We start from the raw sequence: 11436 nt of genomic DNA, 5'->3' as shown, positions 1-11436 counted from the left end.
GGAGCCTGTTAATCTTTATTAATGTAAAATAACTTCTTCCATTTCTCTTTACGTGCATGTTTTAACATACTAAGGTTATTTGTTATACCTAGTTGATTTCCATTCAGGTTTGGCTCTGTACTCAGAAGTTGTTAGTATATAGGAATATATCTTATAACAGACTCAAAATATCAGTGGTTACACAAAGTTTAAGGACAAAAGCCACCCAGAATTCACAGATATAAGAAGTCCATAATAGCAAGAACATAGGATCTTGCAATCTCATTGCTCCATCATCTTCAACCTATGCTTACATTTTGAGGTTAAGGCATCTTGCCTGTTTTCAAGCTGGCAGGAATTGAAAGATGACACTTTCCCATTAGAGGCATGACCTATGGGTTTTGTGCAATATTTTAATATATATTCCATTGACCATAAATGAGTCATATTACCTCATGTACCTGTGATGAGAATAAGGAAAGTTTCAAATGACTTTAAAGGGAAACATGATAATAAGCAGTCAGCAGAGGTCTTAAAGTGGTTGTAACTCTTATCAGTTACATTTCAATAGAAAATGACCTGGTTTCAGCTGGGTGCATTGGTTCATGCATATAATCCTAGCACTTTGGGAGGCTGAGGATGGTGGATAACTTGAGCTCAAGAGTTTGAGACCAGCTTGGGCAACATGGCAAAACCCTGTCTCTACAAAAATATATAAAAATTAGCTGGGTGTGGTGGTGTGTGAAAAGAAAATGATCTGGTTTCATCATAAAGTCATTGACCATGAATTCAGGCAGGAGGGTAGGTTGGTAGGTTACATGTCCCAGTAGGGTAGCTCAATCCTTGGAGAAGTGAAAAGGTTAAGAGAAAGTGCCTCTATGGGGCAGGTACATGCTCAGAAGGTACAGACATAGTCAAGATGTAGGAGGTTGTCCTTTTCCCAAAAACGTGGTTTTGAGCTTAATCTTAAATTATTAACTTTTAATAGACCTTTCTTCCCAAGTGATGTGCCCAAATCTGGGCAGCAAGCTGAATACGAGCACCTGCAAAGCAAACACATTACAAAGGAAATCTAAATCATTTTTCAAGAAAGGTGAAGGTTTTTTGCTTTCTTAAATAACCATGTACTCTCCACCCAAATCTGTCAGGGAAGTTGGAGCATTTGTTTTACTCTAACTTACCTGGAAATCAAAGTCATTTCCCTTCAGTCTAGTACAGACATGAAACTTGTTAACCAGACTCAATCTGGTGAACGCCCCCGACAGGATAATGTTGAAGAGTTCTCTTAAACGGAATGCACATTTGCGAGAAGCAGTATAGGAAATGGTTAAGGGCAGGCTGGGTACGATGGCTCACGCCTGTAACCCAGCACTTTGGGAGGCCGAGATGGCAGATCACGAGGTCAGGAGTTCAAGACCAGCCTGGCCAACATGGTGAAACCCCGTCTCTACCAAAAATACAAAAATTAGCTGGACGTGGTGGTGGGCGCAGCTACTCGGGAGGCTGAGGCAGGAGAATTGCTTGAACCCATGAGGCAGAGTTGCAGTGAGCCAAGACCGGGCCATTGAACTCCAGCCTGGGCAACAGAGTGAGGCTCCATCTTAAAAAAAAAAAAAAAAAAGAAAATGGTTAAGGGCACCAGTTTCTCCACTTGACAACTGAGTAACTTTTGGTCAGTTAATATAACCTCTCAGAGGTATTTCCTTCATCTGTAAAATATGCACGATTACCTACACAGAATTACATTAGGGGTTAAATGAGATGATATAAAGTGCCAGATACTTTGTGGGTATTTTATTATTATTGTAATTATGCAATACAATAATGAGGCCCAGGCGTGATGGCTCACGCCTGGAATCCCAGCACTCTGGGAGGCCGAGGTGGGTGGATCACCTAAGTTCAGGCATTAGAGACCAGCCTGGCCAACACGGTGAAACCCTGTCTCTACTAAAAAAATACCAAAAGTTAGCCAGGCATAGTGGTGGGCACCTGTAATCCCAGCTACTCATGAGGCTGAAACAGGAGAATCGCTTGAGCCAGGGAGGCAGAGGTAGCAGGGAGCCAAGATCACGCCATTGCACTCCAGCCTGGGCACAAGAGCAAAACTCCATCTAAAAAAAAAAAAAAAAAAAAAAAAAAAAAAAAAGACTTAAAGAAACAAAAGTATATATTCATGAGTTGTAAAATCCTACAATGTTGTTAAATATCTATTCATCTAAAATTGATTAATAGATTAATGTAACTCCAACTAAAATCTCAACATTTTATTGAGTTTAATAAGCTTTTCTAAATATTTTTATGAAAATGTAAAGAGCCAAGAATAGCTAAAACATTCTCGATGAAGAAGGAACTAAGAAAACTTGCTCAACCCTATGTGAAAACTTCATTTAAAGCCTTGTAAACTGACAATGTGGTTATTGGTACAATGATGGACAAATGCGCCAATGGACCAATGGACAAAAAAAAAAAAAAAAAAAAACCACACATTTGGTATATAATAATAGGATAATGTAGAAGTGTAAAGAAAGAAAGAACTATTCAGTAAATCATGCTGACACAATTAGATATTCTTATGGAAAATATATCACACATTAAAATTTCAGGTGCAGTAATGCTGAAATGTAAAAAGCAAAGTATAAAGCATTTAGAAGAGAATATAGAAAATATCCACAGGACTTTTGGGTAGGAGAGGATTTCTTAAAGAAGGAATAACACATAATAATACTAAATATAAGGGGAAAATGATAAATTTAATGACATTAAATTTGTAAGTTAAGAATAAATGAAATAAGCTGGGCACGGTGGCTCATATCTGTAATCCCAGCACTTTGGGAGGCTGAGGCAGGCAGATCACGAGGTTAAGAGATCGAGACCATCCTAGCCAACATGGTAAAACCTCGTCTCTACTAAAAATACAAAAATTAGCCGGGTGTGATGGCAGTCGCCTGTAGTCCCAGCTACTGGGGAGGCTGAAGCAGGAGAATCACTTGAACCTGGGAGGCGGAGGTTGCAGTGAGCTGAGATCATGCCACTGCACTCCAGCCTGGCAACAGAGTGAGACTCCATCTCAAAATAAGTAAGTAAGTAAGTAAATAAATAAATAAATAAATAAAATGAAGAACTATGTTCATCAAAAGACACCATAAAATTATGAAACTGAAAGTCACAGGTCAGAGAAGTTATTTGCAATATAAATAACTTACCCAGGATTATCATGAAAATACAGAATATATAAAGAACTTCTATCAGTCCATGAGAAAAATATAGACAATTCAATAGAAAAACGGAGAAAATTGGGAAAAATAGAGACTTCCCAAAAGATGAGATCCAAAATGGTCACATTAAAAGTTAATAGTTCTATTTATATATTGGTTATGAAACAAACCACTCTAAAAGTCACTGGCTTAATATAACATTTATTTTGTTCACAAACTTGCAATTAGATCTGAGTGCCATGGGGTCAGCTTGTATTTGATTCACTGGGCGTGAGTTGTGGCTGCTTGAAGTTGGGCTCAAATTATCTGAAGATTCTAGCAATTAAATGTCTGAAGGTTGATTCTGGCTGTTGGCTGTAACCTGAATTTGGACTCTGATAGGATCGGCTACATGTAGGCTCTCCACACTGCTGCTTGGCTTCTTTGCAACATGGTGGCCAGATCTCAAGGACAAGCTGAGAGAGAGAGATTGGTAATGAATGAATATATGAATGCATCAGACAGAAGGTATTTTGCCTTTTATCATTTAGTCTGAGATTTCAGGAATGGTGTCTCTTCTGCTTCATTCTTTTTGTTAAAAGCAAGACATTAATTCCACCCCACAATCAAAGAGAGGGAAATTAGACTCCACCTTTTGATGGGCAGAATGCCAAATAATTGGTGGACGTATTTTAAAACAACTACAGCAATCACCCTTATTAGAAATTAGGAAATTGCAAATTAACCCTGTAATTAGATACTACTGATCTTCTACCAGAATTGCTAAAATTAAAAAAACAAAAAGTAATCATTATTGGTAAGGATATAAAGTAGTAAGAACTTTCTTTTTTGTTGTTTTGTTTTGTTTTGAGACGGAGTCTCGCTCTGTCTCCCAGGCTGGAGTGCAGTGGCGTGATCTCTGCTCACTGCAAGCTCCGCCTCCCGGGTTGACGCCATTCTCCTGCCTCAGCCTCCCGAGTAGCTGGGACTACAGGCGCCCGCCACCACGCCCGTTAGCCAGGATGATCTCTATCTCCTAACCTCGTGATCCAGCCGCCTCGGCCTCCCGAAGTGCTGGGATTACAGGCATCAGCCACCACGCCTGGCCCAAGTAGTAAGAACTTTCATCACTACTACTGAGAATCTAAATTGATAAAACCACTTTAGAAAACAGTTGGATATTATTCAGTAAGTTAAGGATATACATATCTTATTATCCTAGATACATATCCAAGAGAAATGTTTGCACGTGTGCAAATATGTACGAGAATGTTCATAGTAGTAGTGTTTGTATAACCAAGAACTAGAAACAACCTGAGTGCACATTTACGAAAATTGGATAGTGTTGAATGCAAGTCAACAATGACAATGGATAGGTCAGAGATATGTACAATATGAATGAATCTTATAAAAATAATTTTGTGAAAAGACGACACAAAAAGAAAGTATGATTATACTTATATAAATTTCAAACCAAACAAAATTATGTTATATTGTTCAGGGATATATGTATAGGTGGTAAAATGTATTAAAAATGTAAATAAATGGACTGGGCACAGTGGCTCATCCTTGTAATCCCAGAACTTTGAGAGGCCAAGGTGGGCAGATCACCTGAGGTCAGGAGTTTGAGACCAGGCTGGCCAACATGGCGAACACCCCTCTACTAAAAATACAAAAATTAGCCAGGTGTGGTGGTGGGTGCCCATAATCCCAGCTACTTGGGAGGCTGAGGCATGAGAATCACTTGAACCAGGGAGGTGGAGGTTGCAGTGAGCTTAGATCACCCCAATGCACTCCAGGCTGGGTGACAGAGAGAGGCTCTGTCTCAAAAAAAAAAAAAAAAAAAAAAAAAAAAAGTGAATAAATGATTACCATAAGTCAGGATTGTGGTTTTCTGTGGGAGTGAAGAGAGTGTGCAAGGCAGAGGTTGTGAATTGAAGAGGCATGACAGCAGTGTTCTATTTATCCTGAATTATGGTTAAACATGTGTACACTGTAAAACTACTTTTCAAAGCTCTACATGTAGGTCTTATTTAGTTCTCTGCATATTTTACAATAGGAAGACATAAAACAAACACGGAAGCTTTTTATATATCAATGTGGAAAGATTTCCAAAATATATTGTGAAGTATCAAAAGCAAGGTCCAGAACATGTGAATCTATATTTGTATTTACATGCAAGTAGATAAAGAAGAATAGACAAGAAATTAACAATAGTAGAAACCTCTGGAGGATGAAGGAAAGGGTAGAAACCAAGTAGGTAGGTGACAGGGATGAGAGAAAACTTTTCACTGTAACTATTTGTCTTTTAAACTCTGTGAGTGTATTACCTTTTCAAAATACAAGCCAAATTAACAAACAAAATCTCTTAAAGCCCTAAAAGAGACCTCAGAGAAAAGTATGTCTTCTTAGAACAGATTCCCACTCCCTCAAGGCTTCATGTGTTATCTTCATTCTTAGGAGCCAGGAGCTCAGGAGTCAGTGTTTGTTTCTGGACAGAGAAAAGGTTTGGAAAGAATTAGTGATTACGCAGATCAACACCTGCAGCTCCCCAGATGGGACTATAAGTCTCAGATGCTTAGTCCTACTGCAGGGTCAAGCTTTAACTTCTCATACAAGCACTGACCAGTGTGGTGGATCAATGTGATTAAACAGCCCTGTGATTAGTAACTTGGTCAGATTTACACACATAATCACAACAGGGAGCTATACAGAGTTCAGAACATTTAGCAATGAACAGACCATTCCTGTCCCCTTTCAGGAAAAAACTTATGTATTGAGCACTTCCTGTGTACTCTGGTGGACCATTTATTTAACAAATTATTAATGAGTAGCTGCTACATCACAAGTACTCTGCTGGGCGCTGGGACTATGGCTGTGAACAAAATGGGCAAAACTTCCTCTCCTCATGGATTTTGTATTCTAATGTGAAATGCAAAGAAATGAAATGAATAAATAAAATATGTAGTATACTAGATAGTGATAAGCAATTACTTAGAAAAATAAAGCAGGAAAGATAATAGCAATGGCTTTTTTTTTTATTATTTTTTAATGTTTTGCATTTTTAAAGATGTCGAACAGGTAAGTCCCCACTGAGAAAGTGACATTTAAGAAAAGACCTAAAGGGAATAAGGAAAGGAACAGGGCACATATGTGGGAAAAGAAGTTTCCAGGCAAACAGTAAGTGCAAAGGCCTGAGGCAGGAGTTTGCCTGACGTTTGAGGAAGAACAAGGGGGTCTTGTGGCTAGAGGGGAAGAAAAGGGAGAAGAGCCCTCACAGGCCACTAGAAGCACTTTGGCTATTAAACTGAATGAGAAGGGAACCATGGGAGAGTCTTGAACAGAGGCACTGCTGCTGCATTTAGAATACATAGTAAGAGGGCAGTGATAAATAGAAGCAGGGAGACCAGTGAAGAGCCTGTTGTGAAAATCTGAGTGAGATGTGATGATAGATTTTCTAGTATGGTAGCAATGGAAGTGGTAAAAAATGGTTAGGTTATGGATATATTTTGAAGGTAGAGCTGATGGGATGTAGGATCTGAAGGAAAGAGCAATCACAGATGATAGCACAGATATACTGGCTGTTTATTGAGATGGGGAAGATTCTTGAGGAGCAAGCCTGAAAGAATAATCAGGAGTTCATTCTTTTGAAAGGTAAAAAATGCTTGTCAAGAAAGCAGTTACAGACAGGGCGCCGTGGCTCATACCTGTAATCTCAGCACTTTAGGAGGCTGAGGTGGGTGGATCACCTGAGTTCAGGAGTTTGAGACCAGCCTGGCCAATATAGTGAAACTCCATCTCTACTAAAAACACAAAAATTAGTTGAGTGTGATGTCGCGTGCCTGTAATCCCAGCTATTCGGGATGCTGAGGCAGTAGAAACACTGGAACCTAGGAGGCAGGGGAAGTTGCAGTGAGCTGAGATCGCGCCAGTGCACTCCAGCCTGGGCCACAGAGCAAGGCTCCGTCTCAAAAAAAAAAAAAGAGTGAGTCTAGTGTTTGAAGCAGCAGTCCAAGATGGAAAAAGGCATTTGTATGTCTATGGTATTTAAGGACTGAGCCCTGAGTATGCTAATATTTAGGGAAGGATCATGCAAGCGATCGTTTAATTCATACATGTAATAATAAGTACTATTAACATAACTAAAATAATCTCAGGAATCCTATGTATATTCCAGGAGCTTCTAAAACCTCTCTTGGGGAGTCAGCAAGAGCTTTCAGAAAGAGGTAATGGGTTATGTTTAAACTGAGATCTGAAGGACAAGTAGGAACTGGAGAATAAGAAAAGGGGAGGACCCTCTAGAGAAAATGCAACTGCAAAGTCCACAAGCAAGAGAGGACATGAAACAATCAGGAATTTCACTGTCCCTTCCACGTCAATGTCTCTGTCACACTTGTTCTGTCGGAGGAATGACTATAGGAGTTTTGGGAATGTTAAATTGTAGAGATTTTAAATTGGGGTTTGGTGGGCAATATTTGCGTGGCTTCTAGTCACTTCTGTGTAGAAGAAAATTATTTGGCATATAGTCATGTAACTCCTAGAACATACCAACTCAGAGGCAGCCTCAACAAAAGCCCAGTTCCCTGAAATAAGCTCCGGTTTTCAAACACAGGAACTCCTGGTTCCTGTCAAAACGCATCCAAACATTATCCAGTCGGAAGTGAAATTCTGAAAGTCTGGCTCCCTCGTATGCAAAGAAAACCCTTTGAGATTTTTGATAGTAGGTGGTTAAGACACTTGTCCCTGAGGTGGAGGTGTTAACTCCAGAGCTCCCCAGTTCTTCTCAAGCAGGGTTTCCCGAGGGCTTTGCTTGCTGGGCTCCTCCTGGATTCTCTCTGTAGTTCCTCCTCAGAGCTCAAAGAAGCTTTTGAAGAAAGGATTTCAAAGGTTAAATATTTGACAGATTGGGACTGCGTAGAGATGGAGGGACTGAAGACACCTGCTTCTTGAGGGGGCCAATTGTCAAGAGGCAGAAAAAAGGAGGAACGAGTAGGGAGGAAGGAAAGAAAAAGACTCAGGAAAACAATGAAACCATCTTCATGTTGCAAAAACTGTAAAAATTGAATGGAATATTAGCAGTGCTACCTATTCGTAAGCAGTGTGATGCCGTAGAAGCCTGCTGGGCTCATGACCTCAGAGGTTGAAAGATCAAAACCATCCTGGCCTACAGGCAACTTGGAGTTTAAATCTACTCCTGTATCTTCCCTAAAAGTCTGAGAATCAAATCAGTGATGGCACTCCATGGAAAGATATCACTTGATAAATTTCTGGTAGTTGTTTGCCTCTGACACATTGCCCCAGCCTAAAAATTCTCTCCTCTCGAGCTCCCAACATGGAAACAATTGGGAATACTAAGTTAGAACCTCCATCTATCGAGGTGGACTTGCATATTGCGTACAATTTCGTGGAGAAAGGGGGATGACAAATTCCTCAGTGACTTCCATTACATCTTCCAGTAAAGGGGCTTTAAAATTGTTATTTACCTATTAAGTTTTGATTATGTACTAGCAGTAGATGCAAATATAACACAATCCAGAAAAACTATCTTTAACACACATTTCAGGTAACAGGAAATAACATTAGACTTCAATATTTATATCTATATTTGGTCCAAAGAAGTGTCATAGAAGGATCAAAAAAAAAAAAAAAAAAACTACAAAATGACATTGTACTAGGATAAAAATTCTATAAGAGACATGGAATGGCACTATGAATGCAGAAAAATAAAGGATCAATGTAAAATCTTCCACAATTAAAGAGAGGGCACTGTTCACCTCCCTCTTTTAAAAGGTTGTTGGTAAGTATTAAATTACTATGGTGTTTAGATTCCTATGATACAAGTCACTATATCCTTCAGAAAAACTTAAACTTAATGAAAAATGTTAGATGTCCACTGAAAACATGTGGTAGGTATCACGTTAGTCAAAATTCTTTTAGACAGGCAAGAACACCCCAGAGCAGTGAAAAGTATAAATAATGGGACATTTTATGAGATTTGTCAGGCTCTTACCATTGCTTTCAACTGGTTGCTTCCCACTTCTTTTTTTTTTTTTTTTTTTTTTTTTTTTGAGACGGAGTAGCACTCTGTCCCTCAGGCTGCAGTGCAGTGGAGCGATCTGGGCTCACTGCAACCTCCGCCCCCCGGGTTCAAGCGATTCTCCTGCCTCAGCCTCCTGAGTAGCTGGGATTACAGGCATGCGCCACCACGTCTGGCTACTTTCTTTTTGTATTTTTGGTAGAGGCGGAGTTTCAGCATATTGGCCAAGCTGGTCTCGAACTCCCGACCTCAGGTGATCCGCCCGTTTCGACCTCCCAAAGTGCTGGGATTACAGGCGTTAGCCACTGCTCCCGGCCAACTTCCCACTTCTCTTGTTTTTGTTTTTTAATTGTTTCTTTGTTCCTCTTTGTGTGTTTTTTGGTTATTTCTTGTTACCCAGTAAATATGACAGTGCTGACAGATTTAACTAAACTTTACATAAATATTTATTAGGAGCAATCAGTTGTTTTCTTGTTTATTTTTCTTTCTACGAACTACACAAATAAGAATTTTTTTTATGTTACTTACATTTCTTTTCTATGAACCTGCAGAAAACATAAACGAATGGTGGTTGAATTGATTCTGTGGAAGTTAAAGTTCTACTGAGTTACTCTTTTTCACATGTAAGAACCAGTGTATACTCCACTGAACTGTGATAATCATTGATCCTATTTGTATAACTGTAAGGAAACGTTTGCTAGGGAGCCTGGGTAGCTCAGTCGGTAGAGCATCAGACTTTTAATCTGAGGGTCCAGGGTTCAAGTCCCTGTCCAGGCGCTAACAGAGGTGTTTTTACTTGCTTAGAATGAGGACACATCAAGAAATCCGTTAAATTTTACCTTAGCCAGTAGCAAAGATTTGAGGACAGAGGGCTATCTTTGTTTGAGACGGAGTCTCACTCTGTAGCCCAAGCTGGAGTGCAGAGGAGCCATCTCGGCTCACTGCAACCTTAGCCTCTGGGGCTCAAGCGATTCCCCTGCCTCAGCCTCCCAAGCTGCTGGGACTACAGGCGCGCGCCACCATACCCGGTTAATTTTTTTGTATTTTTAGTAGAGACGGGGTTACACCATGTTGCAATAGGTGGTCTCCAACTCCTGAGCTCCGGCGATCCACCCGCCTCGGCCTCCCAAAGTGCTGGGATTACAGGCGTGAGACATCACTCCCGGCCTAAAGAGTTCTTAGACATGACATCAAAGATAATTCGTGAAAGAAAAGTTGGTTAATTGTGTATGTGACCAGCAATTGGATGACAGTCCTTGGGCTCCCCTTGGTAAACTGCTCGCCACTTTACCAAGGAAAATGAAAGAGGGCAGTCCTTCAGTCTTACCGTGGACAGGGAGATAGAGTAAATGAGAGAAAAAAAAAATACGAGCATGCTAGCCTTAGCCCATGTTCCATCATCATCCAAAAGCTTACATTACTAATGATAAAAGATTTGCAATATTCCAGAATGACCCTGTCTAGTGTCATTATAAAGGAAGCTGCAAATGAGAGCTGGTGTTCAGGGACTTCCTAAAAGCTCTCTTCCCTGATTGATATAAGCCACAAGAAGAGGAAGATCTTATCTTTATTAGTTTATTATTTTTTTCGTGTTTTTGTCAAAATGGCCCCAAAGGTGATCCAATCGAAACTGTAGCTGTCATGTAGTAATTTGAGCTATACATCAAATTTATCCTCTTTATTTCAGGGGCACCGTTTTTGTTTTGTTTAAAATCTTGTGACTTTGCAAGCAAATGAAGAAACTATCATTTGATAATTACATATTTATACATGTATCGAAATATCACTCTATACCCCATATATATGTACAATACTTACTGTCAACTAAAAATCTTAAAATTACACTGCTATCACTAACAATTTCATAAAAGTCAGAAGTTGGAAGTTGTCAGGCTCATGATAACGGATACAAGTTTTGCAACATTCAAATTTTTGCTAGAAAGCCCCACTCTTATCATTGGTCACAAATACTGTCAGTTGTTTTCCTTGAAGTGGCAGGCTCACTTGGTTAATTAAAAAATAAAAAAAAAAATCATGTCTGTCAAATACCGAGTCTTAATAACCATAGTTTGTTAATCATTCTTTCAAATAAAAATGGTGTTTTCTGAAAAAGCCACTAGCTATGCTTGTAACGGAATCAGCTGGAGGAGTGCTTTTTCGGGAGATAACATTGTGCTGAGGTATGCAACGGAAGTCCTTTATGTATACTTTCCATTTCGTCACACA

General features: G+C 39.6%; 1 non-coding gene across 1 annotated transcript; it reads left to right on the top strand.

Moving 5' to 3' along the window:
• Positions 1-9914: 9914 nt before the first annotated feature.
• Positions 9915-9987, top strand: TRNAK-UUU (transfer RNA lysine (anticodon UUU)). The gene has a single exon. It is a non-coding gene; the product is annotated as a tRNA-Lys (tRNA).
• Positions 9988-11436: the final 1449 nt, after the last annotated feature.

This window comes from Macaca thibetana, chromosome 4 (genome assembly GCF_024542745.1).
Source record: "Macaca thibetana thibetana isolate TM-01 chromosome 4, ASM2454274v1, whole genome shotgun sequence".
NCBI classification, from domain to species: Eukaryota; Metazoa; Chordata; class Mammalia; order Primates; family Cercopithecidae; genus Macaca; species Macaca thibetana.
The sequence above is the reverse complement of the archived record's forward strand: the minus strand, read 5'-3'. Positions and strand labels throughout refer to the sequence as shown.